This window comes from Antennarius striatus, chromosome 7, assembly GCF_040054535.1.
Source record: "Antennarius striatus isolate MH-2024 chromosome 7, ASM4005453v1, whole genome shotgun sequence".
In the NCBI taxonomy this organism is placed as follows: Eukaryota; Metazoa; Chordata; class Actinopteri; order Lophiiformes; family Antennariidae; genus Antennarius; species Antennarius striatus.
This window is the reverse complement of record NC_090782.1, coordinates 4,420,001-4,437,500: the sequence shown is the minus strand read 5'-3', so window position 1 is coordinate 4,437,500 and position 17,500 is coordinate 4,420,001. Positions and strand designations below refer to the sequence as shown.

Below are 17,500 nucleotides of genomic sequence, written 5' to 3'. Positions count from 1 at the left end.
GAAATGTAGTTCAAAATAATTAACACCGACTCCATAAGTACCACCAACAAGAAGAACAACAAACACTGCAGCGTGTAAGAAGTGAAACAACCATCCCCTCCAGCAGAAGCACCCCACTGAGAACAGAGAGCGCTCCTCAGCTAGGGCGAGCTCAAAACCAAGAACACTTTCCAGTGTTTTTTAGATAAGCAAAATGTATAATTTCACTTCAATCCATTAAATGATTTAAGTTTTGCTCTAATCTGAGTTCACCTAGCCTTTACATTTTCACCATTGTGTTTCATTAATATTAGGACATTGCTTCTTTTTTAAAAATTATTTCATTAATTCCCGTTGGGGGGAATCTTGTGATCTGTACACTTTGCTACACCGCTGTGTCTCCTCTGAGTTATTTGCAGTCTGTCAGCAAACATCGGTGAGCTTTGTCAGGTTACAGCTACATAGAACTGGGTATATTGTTAAAGCTTGGCTGTTACTTGCTATAATACGTTGGATTTATATAACTTGGGTTTATATCACTGTCATGAATCTACTTCTGGGTGCTGAATGAATCTTTTCATCAAGCTGACATTTCTCCATAAACTTGTCTGCTTTATTTCCACCAACACCTCCTCATCTACTCTCTCCTCCATCTTTCCCTTCCAGCCTAAGTATAGGAGCGGCAACTTTCTGTCTATCTCCCTCCCACTCCTCAGTATCTCTACCCTTCCGTCATATCTCCCTCCCTCAGTATCAGCCTCCCCTCTCTCACCTTCTCCCTCCCCTCCCTCACAGCGTCTGTCTGTCTCAGCTTGGATGAACACATATTTCTTGGATACTCATGTGGGCAAGCCAGCAACTACCTTCCTATCTGTGCTGTGACACACACACACACACACACACACACACGCACGCACGCACGCACACACACACACACACACACACACACACACACACACACACACACACACACACACACAGAGCTTGAGGGTCAGCTTCTTCACACTTTTTCCACAGGACTAGAATTATTCTACACATATACGCAGAAAGGAGGACAGCAAGAGAGGATTAATGAACAAACTGAGTCAAACACGGCAAGAAAAAGAGGGAAAACTAGAAATGCATGTTTATTATCAGCAAAATGGGTCAAACTTGTTACAGGCAACAAAGGCAGCTCTCTAATTTCCTGAGCACAGCCCTAGTCTGTAACGGCCGTACGGCACAGAGGCTGCTTCCTGACGGCTCATCATCAGTTATAAACTCAGCCCGATTAAAACTTTAAGCTGTGTTGTAACACATCGACCGACAAACATCCATACATCCGATTTATGGTGACGTGTATCAAAACATGTTCATATGGAAGAGTGAGTCTATAGACACGATCCCAGCTCAGATCCTCAAGCCCGAATCTCAAGAGAAAACCATTAGACACATGGCTGTAATTCATATTTCATAACTTACATGACATGTGGGTCAACAGAAGACATACAGATATATCACACAGTAACAAACGTGTTACATGATGATTCATCATGTTTAGTATGTAAGCCTTCTGATGCAGCATGAGAGGGTGAAGGCCCAGCTATGGAAGCAAATTGATGATTCGCCATCAGATGGAGTCGTCTGGCGTCTGCGGAGCATCTTAATCCTCAGTTTAAGGGATCATCTCTGAGGTCAGCAGTCAACAGACTGCAAGGACAGCAACAAATAGTCGCTTTGAAAATACGTAAAAACCACAGGTTTGGAAATTTCTGTGCACAGATGGAAGAAAATTTTTTCAAAAAGACAGAAATAATGTTGTAAAAGATATGAATTTGGAAAAAAAGAACACAAGTGAAGACTGAAGATGTACCCTACATAGAATATTTAAAATATGCTTTGATTTTATAATGTGATTTCTACAGGATTTGTAGAGCTTTGACTCCTTCTGAAATATGCTGCTGTAAATCAGACGCAGATAATTTAAACATCTTCACAAGGCTGGAACACTTTGACATTAACTCGGCGTGCACTCCTGACATCTTCATCTCAAACCGTCTTCTAGTTTGGCTTAACGTTGTCATGCAAACAGCGTAATCTAACGTTAGATGGCATCCGTAGATGACAACGTCTCTTCTGAGAAAGCATCAATACGTCTGGAGGTGAATTTGAGAGACACATCTAGACCAGAATGAGATTAGCTTTGACCCAAATATGTGAACGAGTTCACGATGACCCGTCTCACCTTCCGTCACCCCATTGTGCTTATTTAGCAGCAAACACTGCAGGGCTGCGTGGATGTGTGAGTGTATGTCCTGAATGATCAGGAGAGGGGGAGGAAGACGAGGCAGGAGGAAGGATAGAACAGGACCCCCCCCCCTCCAAAGACGACATATCATTGGTATCAGTGCAGCCATCAAAGCACACCACTCCTTAATAACTCAGGATATCAAGCACCTGGCAGACGTGAAGAGAGTAAAAGAGCGTGGAGTGATGAGAAGATAGTTTACAAAAGAGAAAATATATTGGATCTGAACATTCCAGATGTGCACAGACATGCAGAGGAGGTTTGAGGTAGGTTTTGGTTCTTTTTCGCACCCTCACATGCAAATAAAGTGAGAAAGTGTTAATAACAGTAAGGGAGAGACTCCTGAGGATGATTGCAACTCAATGTGGGTGACAGGTGGACTGGTGTGTCTCTAGATAAGGTAGAAAGGAGGTGAACTAGTGTGTGTGTGTGTGTGTGTGTGTGTGTGTGTGTGTGTGTGTGTGTGTGTGTGTGTGTGTGTGTGTGTGTGTGTGTGTGTGTGTGTGTGAACATGTGTGCATGTATGAATGTGTGTATGCTTGAACACCGGGGGGTTAGATGCATGGATGTTTGCTCCTGAAATGGCACACATGTTTATGATTTTGCCTCCAGGAAGCTCCATCGTATTTCATTAACACGTTTCATGGCAACGCGCACACACACACACACACACACACACACACACACACACACACACACACACACACACACACACACACACACACACACACACACACGCACAGAGGGGGGGGCTTCTGGGTTTAGCAAGTGTCTGACAAAGAAAAAACAATTTTTAAAAACTGGAATAAAACAACGACATAAATACATTATAGTTAAAGTAGTCTGGAGTGTTTTGTGAATGCGTGTTCCTATAATAATGGGAACATAATTAGTGTCTGAGATGTAATTAAAAGAGGTTATTAGCAGAAAAAAATTAACAGGTTCCCACTAGAGGTGACAGGAAGCTGTGGTGATAACATTAGTGGTAACATTAGCAACTTTTTTTCCCCAGAAATAATTGTCAACAAGGTTTTAATTCCATTTAGTTTTGTTTTTTTTTTCTTTTTCCCAGCAATTGTTTTGCTGTATTAATCCATGCATTCATTCGTTTCGTACTTGCAGCAGCAGCCGGTCCAGCTACAAGAGGAAAACATGATGGCAGTGAGGTGGAATAATTTACATCCTGATTACAGTGAAGATAGTAAAAAAAAAAAAAAAAAATACTCAAGAGGACTGTCACATAAATACATGATAAAATTGTAAAATTTAACATGTTAAATTAGGCGTTGTTTCATGAATGTCCCTCTGGCCCAACACTCCTCTATCCCATCAGGAGATAGTGTAATTGTTCCTTACACTTTACCCACTTGCTAGTTTGAGATCAAGCAGACCGGGGGTTGATCGCATTTTAAAATGGAAACACAAGAAATGCAAAATGAATTTGAAATTGCAAACAAAATATTATGTTTAGGTAAGTTGGAAAAATAGTTGGACATAATAAGGCCTTTGACTTTTTCCATGTTTCTGTGCTTTCTTTCAACATGAATGTCATGCATTTGTTAATCAACATTTTGGTTTATTAGTTTTATTTAAAACAAGTATATTACTTCTAATATACTTGTATATTACTTCTAATATACTAGTTTTCATGCAGGGACCCCCAGCATGAACAACAACAAAAAAAAAATTTGGACAACTAGAAAAGAAATCATGATAAAATATTATCAAAATGAGCAAGAAGTTATGTTTATTGTGCATCTGATCAATGTGTGAACGTCACACTGAGTTTGAAAACTTCCTGCTTCCCTTTAAATTTTTGTCTTCATTTAAAATGGGAACCTATGGGACAGACAGTTTATATTCTCTTTGATCAAACCAAATCTCTTAGTGTGTATGAATTCATATGATGCAATGACTTGATGTAGATGACTATTCATGCGTGAAAATTATAAAAGTAGACTTTTGGAATGTTTTTGACAGGTTTTCTGAATAATTCTCAGCTGCTCTGCATTTTAATGCTGGTATCACCCGTTTTAAAATCAGGATGCAAGAGAATTACATCAAATACAAACTGATTACTTTAAAGTTTAAAAGTATGAATGATATGCAAAAGTGGAAGTTATGGGCTGAATGATTAGTTAAATGTCGAGAAATGCAAACATTGGGAAATTTTGAACATTTCTTCCAATTCTAGCAGAGAAAATTTAATAAAGTCTGATATTAATTAGAACAGCAGTAGCACAACATTCCCAATTGAGCTGAATATTTAGAAGTTTAAATAAGGTTTCTATACTGAAGTATACGTACTTAAGTTAAAAGAAGTGCAGTGTTCTTTTGAAAAAGAGCCCCCTGAAGCCGCCCCCAGCTGACACTGGATGAGACGTGTGGATGGAAACTAATCCTAACACACCACCACTGTGATGCATTTATAAAGTGAATTAATTCTAGTTTGATCCTTGTGGAAAAAAAAAAAGATTACAGTGGAGTCTTAAAGAACGCATCATCTCTCATAGTTGACATGTGCTACACATGAGATGTGAAATCAATTATGATAAATTGATTTATTATCTTCTGTACTGTAGACAGTTGCTTACACATGAAGCATTGTACCCACGGTGAGGACGTAAACACACTTCTCTCACTGATCGAGATCCTCGATGTAGATTTCCATTATTTTGTGCTATTCCCTGTACTTCCATTTTTTAATCACAAAGATGTCTGATATCGTGACAGCTATTTCATACGGCAGAAGAATGATTTGTCCCTTTTGTAAAACAACGAAAGAAAGGTATCAATCATGCGCCAGACGCTGAGAAATTTATTTCGATTTTGGACCTGTACAATGACAGCGATGTTTATCCATTAGAGGGAATTGAAAACGCGATAAGAGCGTGTGCTTTACATTTTATTTTTCCCCACTGCCCTCTGCTCTGAACCCCCTGGCCTGAAGAGTTATGATGCTGACCCTGTTCAACCTCTGGTAAACTCTGAATCACTCAACAGGGAGGGGAGGGGGTGATTACTGGAGGAGAAAGAGAGTGGAAAAGAGGGCAGAGGAGATGAAACGAGTCAACCTGACATAGTTTCAGCGTATTGTCAGTATTATAAATAATGCAACATGGACTGTTTCTCATGGATGTTGTCTTCATTCATTTTTAACTGCTTCACTTACACACCAGTGCTCCAAACTCTCGTTTTGCCAACCTGTGTGCATGTGTGCATGTGCGCAGGTGCACGACTGCACACACGTATTTAATGTGGAAAATTTACATTTCATTTGAGGTCACATGAAAAAAGAAAAAAAAAGGCAGGTTAATGGCTCACCGCTAATTGTTTAGCTAATTGTTTTTTGATTGCCGGAGTTAATTAGGGGCTGAGAAACCTCTGATATCATGAACACTCGTTTTTGTCCTGCTCTTTTGACAGTGATGTAGAAAAACACAATTATTAATTTATGGATTCATATTAAACTTACTGGGGATTTGACAGCATGAAAGAAAAAAAAACAAAAAAAACATCCGTCCCTGTAACGTCTACCTCCATCTACACTCCCAGCATGTCCATGTGTGTGTTTTAGAGAGAGAGAGAGCGTGTTTCTGAGTCTACATGTGCACGGGGTGGTGAGTGAGGGCTGCCTGGGGCTCATTGCTCATCTCAGTGGGTATAAATAGAAAAATAGAGAGCAGGGAATATAAGAGCATCAGAGTGAGCCTGTGGGGCGTCTCTGGGGTGAGAGACTGCTCCAAAAAACCCCAAATCTAATAGCAGGTGGACACAGAGCTGGAAAATGAACAAATATGGAATCTAATAGCATATTATGTTTGAATAATTGACACCATGTCAGATGTACATGGTTATCATGGGATTCAGAGGAAACAGCTTCCTAATGCACCAAATCAGGATGGTGAATTCTTCTGTAGCATCTTTGTACCTTTGTGGTGCAGGGATAAAAAAAAAACCCCGTAACTTTTCCATCTATAAGGCTGTTCATTCTAGATAAAATAGGCAAAAGGAAAATACAGTGTCATATAGAGTGTAGGGAGTGATTTCAGACACATCTGTGGATTTGGTGTAGCAGGTAGAAATAGCTACCAGACCAGAAAGTAAATCGTGATGTAATGACAGGGCAGCGGTATTCAAAAGATGATGTGTTCCAACAGTGAACTGTGAGGCATGAATCTTTACCTGGACGTCACTGCACCTCCTCATGTCCATATTACTGCTCTTCAAAGAAGGACAATGCACCTGCAGGGAGAGAAACAGAAAGGGAGGAGGGGGGGGGAAGCATTGCATTAAGAAAAAGCACTTGTCAGGTAGCCCATTAGAGTACCATTACAATACCAATCTGTGCTCCACATCTCCCCGTCTCTCCCTCTCACAGTGTGTGTGTGTGTGTGTGTGTGTGTGTGTGTGTGTGTGTGTGTGTGTGTGTGTGTGTGTGTGTGTGTGTGTGTGTGTGTGTACGTGTGTGTGTGTGTGTGTGTGTGTGTGTGTGTGTGTGTGTGTGTGTGTGTGTGTAATTCTCTTTGTATGCCTCTAGTCACCAGCGAGAAGATGAGATCATTACCTGTGACTGGGAGGCTAATGTCACACACAGTGTCAAAACACACATATGCAGACACACACACACACGCACACGCAAACACACAGGCACAAGGCGACACGCATACACTCCCACAGGCAGACTAAAGAGGCTAATGTTGAGCCTGCCTCACTAACAAAACTACATCGGCCACAGGGATCGTCTCCATTTGGATAAGGCAGCCTGTTTAACAACGTGCTTCCAACACTGGCAGTCAGGAGAAATGAGAGGAAAGAGAGAACAAAGGAGGAATAGAAGGGCACCTAATTGGAGACGTGGTGGGAGCAGACATCCATCGCTTCTCCTGTGAAGAAAAACAGCCAAGTTGTTCTGTATGGAAGGAAAAGGTACAGCTGCAGACAGAATGTATGACCTAGTATTAGCTCATTAGCAGGAATGAGTAGAATGACAGATTGGCGAGTGTGTGCGTGTGTGTGTGTGTGCATGTGTGTGCGTGTGTATGGAGGGAGAGAGGGGGTGAAATGGGTCAAAAGGTTTGGATGTAGGGCCTAGTCTCTAATTAGCTTCCCCATAGTCCCAAATGATCCAACCTCACATTATCTCTTCAACGCTGCATCAACGTGACGCTGTGTGATGTGTGAGTCCAAAAGCATTGGTTCTCTGTCAGGGAACATTGATTTGGTGTCACTTCAGATCATGGTGGCTGATTTTATTTTTTTTTTTACTTCATGCTAAGGTATCCAGCAAAGTGTCAAGAGTTTCATTTCACTTCTCCGAATCTGAACACATGATTATGTGTATCTGTATCAGCCTCTCTTTGAAAGGTTTTGTGGTAATTATACTCCTGCAAAGTCTGTGAGTGTTTTAGTGTATTATCATAGAAGCTTATCCCCCACTGCTTTGTGATCTGGTGAGTTATTGTAATACACACCATTAACACACCACGACTTCACAGCAAGCTTATTAAAGACTCAAATTAAGAACCATAATAACATTTCAGGGGTTGCGTTGACATGCGATATTAAATCTTTCTCATTTATTTCTGTCTGCTACTATAGATGCAGTTCCTTCTTGCCGTCCGTTCAACATACTACTCATTGTTGTGTTTTTTAAATAAAAATGCCATTTTTAATTCATCTAGCATGAAAGCAAAGCTGAAGGTTCACCCTGTGTGTATTGCTGTGTACACAACAGCAATCATTTCGCCCACGCACTGAGCTGCACGCGACAGTTGTGCCTACCTCTCCTTATCCTCCCATTCTCACCAGCCCCGTCCTCTCTCTTTCAATCTCATTTTTTTCATTCTCATTTCATTCTCATTCCCATACTTGAGTGATATTTTAGCACGAGTGCCAAACACACACAGTTTCAACAAGGCATTATGCAATCACATTTTTCCTTCAATGTATCATACTACATCACCCCCCAGGCATCCTCCGTGACCTCCCCTCCGTCATCATGTTGCAATTGTGTGAAAAAGCAGAGGAATATTAAATATTAATGTATGTATGTTCATTGCAGGCAAGCAGAATATGAGATAAATTAATCATGGTGTATCAAGCTGTCTGGATTCGTATTCTTCAGCCTTATCTGCCATCATGTGCTGTGAGGATGCTCAGCAGGAAATTAACAGTAGCCAATGAGATACCAGTGAGCTTACTGTACGTTTATCATTCAGTATTAGTGTGTCTAAGATCTGCCTTATCGCTACACACCACATGCTATCACTCAATCATTCCACACATTCTCTAACAAACCCCAAGAATTTAAAGGATCAGCAGTCCATTTTAATGCCTCATTCCTTTTAAGTGTTAAGTCTGAAACCGTCAAAGCGTTTGGGAAGGTGCTTTCTGACGTCTGAGGAAATGACCTGATGCTGCTGCCTGGTCAGCTGGTGATGTCAGCTTCAGGCCTGGACAGAAACGCTGCGATGAACTTTTTGTATGTAAGAGATGCTAGTTGAATCAGGAGGTGAAGGGCTTGTTTAATGACTTTGACTCACACTGGGGACGATCATCAAGCTTCAGCGGTCACTGCTGATTAACTTTTAATATTTTTTTTAAAATCATATGTCAACATATTCAGTGAGATGTAAATACATTTCTCAATCATTTCTTTTTTTTCTTTTTTTTGCTGTTGGCTTAATAGCATTGAACAAAGAAACATCGCAAAAGTTGCACATTTTATACATAAATCATGTCTATTGAATTTCAATCTTGTGCACGTCATAAATACTATAAATAAGACACTGATTCTTCCAAATATGTAGCAAAAAAAAACAAAACAATGCATTCTATTACAGCATTTTTCTAGCTGTCTTCCATTGGATAACCAGACAGCCTGAAAACTTTAGGAGCCTCTCAAATCACAGGCAGCTGTCCTGAATCAGAAACTGGAATAAAATATGGATTTCAGATGTGCCAATGAACCCCCCCCTCCTGTTTATGATTCATTGCAATAAAAACGGAACCAAAACTGCTTCAAAATCCTAATGATGAAACCCATTGAGTCTGTTTTGAAGAAGCTGAACAACTGTTAACACCTCTCTCTTTCAGTTTCTCACTTTATTTCTCTCTTCAGCTCCCTAGTGCCTCTATCTGTCCATCTCTCATACCTGAAGCCCCCCCCCCCCGCCCCCCCGCATGCTCCTAATAACCCATGATGAGTCCTCCACACTTGAGCACCCTCCTATCAGACACCTGCTGAGATTAATACCAACACACACACACAGACACACACACACACACACACACACACACACACACACACACACACACACACACACACACACACACACACACACACACACACACACACACACACACACACACACACACAAACACAAACACAAACACATTAGCACTAAACACCTCAATGTCAGGCATACAGAGACGCGGACGATGACAGCCATCAGCAGGGCAATTAATGGTCCTGTCCCCTGGTTACAAGACAACAGAGAGGAGAAGCAGAAAAACTACATTAACCAATATGGCTGGATCCTAACAGTTTAATTATCCTTGCACACTGCTCCCTGCTTGAGCTACAAAACCCAAGAGCACAGCCAGCAGTGTCGTGAAAAGGGAGCTCAGGAAGAGATGAAGTGGAGAAAGAAATGGAATATGAAAGACTTCACACAGACAAAAATAGTTCAGGGATGAGGATCCTGAAAATAGTATAAATATGCATAAACTAACCCCGTAATGATGACAACCCCCAAAGCTTTGCACTCAAAGGAGAGATCAGGGATGGAGGGAGTATCACAGCCATGTGAGCATGGCGAGAGTGATGCAGGTAAGACAGAGAACAGAGAGGGAGGCATAAAGGAGAGGTGGACAAGGGAGGAGAGAGTGTTGTAGACACAGGACCATGCACGTAGCATACTGATGCTGCTGTAAGACATGCAGTCAGCGCGGACTCAGCTAAGCAACCAAGCGTGTGCTGCAGAGGGCCGGGGCTGCCTCGTAAGTCTGCGTGTGCACTTTTCATAGTGTGCGTGTGTTCTGCATTCAGATACTGTGTCAAAATAATAGAACAAGTGGGAAGATGTGATATAGAAGAGACTGCACTTGGTGTGAGTCTGTTTTAAGGATTGCATATGTGTAAATGGGGCGTGCTGCAGTGGGCGTTGGGTTGTTCATCATGCTATGTGTGTCTCTTCCTGTAAAGCCTCTGTAATCTCAACACTCAAGCCCTGGCAGCTCCCACTGTAGCGGTGCAACCATACCTCAATCCCACGGGAGCGCCTATAGCATATTCTGCTCCTCAAGGACAGTAAACTGGAGCTCCAACCGGAAAACAGAGCTCTGGCAAATGTCTGCTGATTGACATGGTAATAAAATGAATTTTTAAAAAAAAGTTCTATTCTTCCTTTGAATTTAAAACAGTCAAATGTTCAGTTTCATTTTGTAGTTTAGATAAAAATGAACTGTCTTTACTCTGCGGATGAAGAAAGTAGAAAGCATAAATGTAGAAATAGTAAAGGGAGAAAGATTTGAGTCTCCCTGCGTATAACAAGATATAGTACGAGAATGGAAATATAAAAAGTATTACATTTGAAAATCTAAGGAACAATCTGAGAATTTATTGAAGGTATAAGTGGGACTGCTCCCTACTGTATCGTACAGCCAGGAGGCAGCTTGCATCATCTCCCTTTCTCTCCCTGCTCTATTTCACTTGTCCAGGAGACCACAGGAGGCCTGATCCTCCTTTGTGTCTCAGACGGTCCCTCGTCTATAACCATCTCTCAGAAAAAGGTCCAGAAAGGGATTGCATTCATTAGAAGAGATGAGAGCAGCTTACACGGGGCACAAAATGGTATTTTTCTTTTTTGCATTTCTAAAAATGTGCCAATTTGTAAAAAATGGGATGAATTTATAAAGGAAAAAAATCTCTGCAATGTTCTTCCATCTTAAACGAATGAGAATACAAGGAGCTGTTGCTTTCGGTCTCCCACTGTTCCATCACAACCTGATTACTGTCTGATGATGATGACTACTACTTCCTGACGTCCAATTGAAATAATTGTGTGTAATTACTTTAAAAGATTGGCAGGAGACAAGCAAGCAATGAGAAGCAGTTAAGAAAAGGCAACAACATTTAATTTTAATTGAATCTTCCCAGATGTATTTGATTCCATCAGATGAGTCTATATTCACCAGGAGACGGGCGGAGACGGTGCAGTTCAACTGAGAGATGAATAGAGGCTAATAGGTTTAGGTGCTGTGAAAGAGAACAGGGTTTAAGTGAATATGCTGCAGCCATTCTCTCATACTTGCTCACTTTATCCCACATAATCTGTAAGAAATGCTCAGAATATGATTCTATATACAGGTTGGTAGTCCCAGGAACGTATTTTGAATACGGTATTTCACATAAACGACGCAAGTTTGGATTTTCTATTCTAAAGAAATATAAAACAAACCTGCTTTGTTGGCACCAAAGCAAGTGGATTGTAATGATACTGCAGACACCTCGCAAGTTTTGCAGGGATGGTTTTCGACTAAAATGCTCAGTTTGGAGCTGCATTCACAGCACATGCCGTTTTGTAGGCCTGAGCACCGCAGGACGACTCTGTGGGTTCCTGAAGGCCAATAACACACAGAGCCCAGGCCGGGGAGAGCCTGTCCACAGCCATTTCCCTACTCTTTAATCTCAGCGGCCGACAGGAGAGAACAGCGCTGCACATTCCATTAATGTAAAGTGGGGCTTGAAGGCCCGTAATTTATTGGTTCTGCAGGCTCGCCTCCCCTCATCTCACTCATACTGGCTCCTGGCCACCAAATACTCCCCCTGATACCCACTGACACGCAGCACCCTGCACTCAGCATTTTATGCTATTTTGCATTCTTTCACCTTTTCTTCTTCCTCTATACTCTCATCTTCACCTCTCATTGCCTCTCCCTTTGGACTCTCTTAATGCACCCTTTCACCTCAGATGTGTCCTCAGTGAGTTTCTTGCAAAACCAATCATGTAAAGGCATAGATGTACCCTCTTTACAGCTTGATTTCATCCTAAACGATTAGTTTTTCATTTCAGATGCAGCCAAGTGCTCTGAAAGGAACACACACACCCGCACACACACACACACACACACACACGTACATATATACATTCACACACACACACACACACACACACGCACGCACGCACGCACGCACGCACACACACACACACACACACACACACACACACACACACACACACACACACACTTCTTCTTCAGATGAAACCAGCACAGAGCAAACAGCAGCAAAACATTTTTGTACTGATACTTAAGTTTACTGAAAGCAGTGGAAGCATGATGGAGGGTTAAATGTCCAGCTATGCATCAGTGATGGATAGGATGATGTTACTGTTATTGCAACCACTTCATACCTCGTACTTAATGAATTTTATGTCACTATATAGGAAGAGAACACAAAAATAAAACATCTGGAGCGTAACACAATTTCTCTGTGATTCCGGTCAGTAAAAGTCATCTCTCCAACAGTTCAGTATCTCTAATATTGAGGCAACCAGACTCTGCTGGTTTTCAATGACAGATTAGCGAGGACAGACGTGTTATCAGCACAAGCAGCATTATTCTAAAGACAAACTTTACATTAGTTTCTCTGTGATGAGTCCCTGAAGTTCCATCAATGACACACTAGACCGTTCTCTTAAAGCCAGTTACTGTGTTGGTGTAGGGTATCCCTTGTGTATTGCAATAGATTAGAATTATAATTAAGATTTAATTAGAGAAACATACAAACTAATTAAGAAGTCTGTTTTACGTAATCAATATTGATACACAGCTACACAGCTTTTCATTTACTCTTTCAAACAGTCAAGGAATTTCAGTAATATTAGTAGAATTATATTACTGCGACTTGTTTCATTTATTATTATTATTATTATTATTATTATTATTATTATTATTATTATTATTATTATTATTATTATTATTATTATTATTATTATTATTATGTCAATACTGAAGGGGTTGTTGTAATTGTATAATATTTTAATTAATTTGTGGTGTTTAGTTACAGTATTATTGTATTACAGCTTTGGTTCAATAAATAGTGACATCTTAAACACATTTGTGTTACTAGACTTACACTGCTCTATATTAAAGGCCAGCGGTGATGGGTGGGTCCTTATGAAAAAATATATACCTGTATTAATTGTTACTGTTTATGCTGTAATTGGGAAACTAACGCACTAATATAATTGTAAAGTTTCTTTCCATGGAGGAATCATAAAATCACCAGATGCGTTAATAAAATCAAAGCCATCCCACACACCGTACAGATTTCAGTTAAACTGTTCATGCATAAAGGCCATGAGAATTTTTAAGAGAAAAATACAAATGAGGATATGAGACCGCAATACAGTTACACAGACAAATGAAATAAATAAAGTGAAATAAAGTCACAAACGCTCCTCCTGGTTTTATGTATGCGCATTATGCAGTGTGTAGTGTAGTGTGGAATTGAATTATAAAATGAGAGCTGCTGAACTGGGACTGGCTAGAGTTGGTAAATAGTTTTTAAAGCCAAAATAACACCAGGAAGTGAGAATAAGCCACAGGTTAATGGTATCTAATCATGAGAAACAATGAATTAATATCTGCATCTCCTCATTTGGACTTTGTTTAAATGAAAGTGAGAAACTCTCCCAAGTATGTCCCATATGGCTACAATTTGTCGACTCACAGATAGTTTAATGATGACAAAATTGAAAACAGAATTAGTGAAACTATCAAGTAAGCAAGCAGTGCAATATTTATAAGCTGATTAAACTGTGTATGCGGTCAGAGGAAAGCTGGGAGATGAGAGCAATTGGCAGTGGGCTTCCTCTTACTTATTCATGACGGGGCCGAGACGTCTCTGCCTAAATTATTTATACCTTTTTTCTTTATGTCTGTGTGTGTGTGTGTATGTCAGAGAATAGAGTGTGAGTGAATTATTGAGGTTGTGTGTACACAGCCGCAGCAGGGATCCTCTTTAGAGGGGTCACTGGTCACGTTGTTGAAATAATATTATTCTATTGCCATTTTCCTGCTCCTTGTGCACTTTTTTGTAAATCCATCAGTGAGAGGGGTTTTCCATTTAGTGAATAGATCCTTGGGGATGCATTGCGGGCAAAAAAAAAGGCCAGACGGATACTGAGATAAAGAAAACATGACACTGAGATGAAAGAATGGGAAAACAGAAAAAAAAAACATTACTGGTTCATTTTTCTTACTATGACAATCTTTTCTATTTGCTTTATTTTCTTGTCAGAGGGAGTGAGTGCATGATGGAAAAGCCTTTTGATTAGGAGTGTATTGTCAGGACTGACTGTAGGGGTCCTGAGAGCGGCGCCAGTGCTTTTTCCGGGTTAACATGTGGAATAGTTATGCTAATCGCGGTGGTAATTGCGTCTCTAAACACATGCCTGCACACTGTGAGCTATTTCACAGCATACAGTCATGGCCTAAGCTGTGAATAATGACCACTTCAGCTTCTGCAAGGATATGTAAGCACTGCACCGCTGATGGACAGGGTTAGTGGGCGGTTTAGAGAGAAGGGAGGGAAGATGATAAAGAGAGGCAAAAGGCAGTGGAGAGAGGAAGAGGAGAACGAGGACGGGTGCGTAGAAGGTATGACAGCTTTGTGTATAATTGCTAACATCTGCCTCACCACTCTAAATCCCTGACAGAGGAGACACAGAGATCAGAAAATACACGCCTTGCGGCTGCATTACATCACGTATGATTGAGTGGACCGCCTGCTGAGGGATCTCTGTCTCAACAGATTCAACAGATTCCTCCTCTTATTTTCAGCAGCGATACAAAACGGTGAGCATAAAGAAGCCATAACTCTTTCGTTCTGAGAGACTTCAATAAACCTGACACGGTTTCTGATGGTTGAGGGGTTCTGTTTTTTTTTCACCATCAAGATACTTTAGTTTTATGAAAGCTAGTTTAGCACAAATGAGAAGAAAACAAAAATGAAACAAAGAACAAAAGAAAATGACTGCTGACATGATAACTTTGCAGATGAAGCACAATGTCGTCTTAGCTTTTCTTAATGGAACAAGAACTGTGAGTGTGTTTGTTCCGATTAAAGCTCTTTCAGTTTAGTCATTAAGACTAATCATGAAAATTCTGGCCATGAAAAGTAGACAGATGTATTTGGCATCATTCCTGGTGTACATGTCAGAAAAAGGACATCTTGTACAGTTTACAACACATGTGTCAAACTCAAGGCCCCCACGTCATTTTATGTGGCCCCGCGAGAGCATAAATCGTCAGAGTGTCAACAAATAAATAGGTCAGAAGTTTGCTTTGAATTCAGCCCATTTTAATTTTGACAAAAACATATTTAACAAAGTTAATGTCCTAACGTGTGTTTGATGGTTTTTTTTTTTCTTTATTCACTTGAATAATTTGATTGATGGAGTTCTGTGGGTTTCATAACCTGACAAATTAAAAGGATTTATGTTAGAACACAGCAACAAGCAATCACATTTTTCCCATACAACACATTTATTTTTACATTACATTTATGAGTTACATCTGACCCTTTGAGGAGTGCCATTACACTGATGTGACCCTCAGTGAAAATGAGTTTGACATCCCTGGTTTACAAGAAGGTCTACAGAAACTATCTGCCCTTTTTGTCTTCAAAACATATATTTGTAAAAAAATAATAATTGTGGAATACTCTAAAGAGCAAATTAAATCACATCAGAATATGGTTGATTTTTGTGAATATTTGCTGCACACAAGTTGAATATTTTCACCAAAAATTTTCAACATCATAAAATACTAAAAGATGAAGAAGAATACTTAAATAGCAATAAAAGACACCACTGCTGCATATGTTCAATCTGATAGCCAAGGTTCATGAAATAAATCCCAAAGCAGTATTTGAGTTATGGCCCATTCATAAAATATATAGAAATGGACATCAATCTTCTTCTATGTGGCACAAGTGGGATGGATTCAGTCCGATACCCCCTGACAGAAGGAGATGGAGACGTCGTTTTACATCAGCGACATGGTGGAGAATTCGATCGTCAAAGCAAATGTAAAGATGAACTTTGGGTTTATTCATTGTTCATTCATTCATCTTCTATACGCGCTTCATCCAATGTCGCGAGTCGCACGGTGCTGGAGCCCATCCCAGCTGACTTGGGACATGAGAGGAGGGTACCGAATCAGCTGTTTTTTTCCATAGTGCATGCCTCCATGGGGTCTACGCTGAGAATAAATCAAATCTAAGACAAACACTACAAATATTTCAGTCATAGAACTCCACAACATTTGTTTGCACCTTTTTCAGTTTAGTCTCTGCCTTTAATGGACCGAAGTCCATTGTGATGGATGACTCCTCTCAGGCTGAGACGGGTGTAGCTCTTAGTTGGGTTTCATGGTCAGCAGTGATATACAGTAGAGCACACACATTCAAGTTAATGAGGGGAAACATTCATAACCACCATAATGATAACCGTGTGGGGTGAAGGGGGGGGGGGGCGTTTTTATTAGTGGGAGCAGAAGGGAGAGGGTGGATGGACGACACACGTCACAACTGGAATTCACTCTGCACCTCTGGGACTGTGATGAGTTCAGCTCAGCATTCTTCTCCACGGTGATCATTATGGATTAATGGATGGGAGTTTCACCCTACAGTTCACCCATCATGGTCTGATGTTCTCTGCATATCCCCTCCTGGTTCCTCACAATCCCTTCAGAGAATACCTCAGTCTAATGAGGGAGGGATATACACCGGAACCCCTAAAACAACCTTCTACACCCCCACTTCTCCTACTATGTGCATTCATTTTCCATTTTCCTACTGTCTCTGCCTCCACCCCCCACCCCCCATGTCTTCTCCTGGATAAGCTGTCATCAATATCCTCTCCTTATTTGTACCTATTTTCTGTTTTTTATATCTGTCAGCAGTGAGAGATGTGTTGATGTTAGAGGAGTGGAGACCGCTCAGGGCCACAGATGAACTGGACTCACCCAAAACTGAGACCAGGCTCATAACAGGCTCTGCAAGAGAAGTCAAAGCAAACAACTGCTATGTAGACCAGCTGCCATACAGCTATTAGGGAGAGCTGTGCCACAGCACTAACAAATACTTAAACAGTGTAAACAGGTTAATGTTAATGAAAAGGACTAGACTGACTTCTCTGCCTACCGTTTAGCATTTAGCCT

The 17,500-nt window shown here is 40.7% G+C and overlaps 1 protein-coding gene across 1 annotated transcript in view; it reads right to left on the bottom strand.

Annotated features, from left to right (window-relative positions):
* dab1a (DAB adaptor protein 1a) overlaps positions 1 to 17,500 on the bottom strand; it is a 179,745-nt gene that overhangs the window by 70,586 nt on the left and 91,659 nt on the right. The window contains exon 2 of the mRNA XM_068319424.1: positions 6,452 to 6,511. The gene's annotated coding sequence lies outside the window, so the exon portion shown is untranslated. The remainder of the gene's footprint in view (positions 1 to 6,451; positions 6,512 to 17,500) is intronic.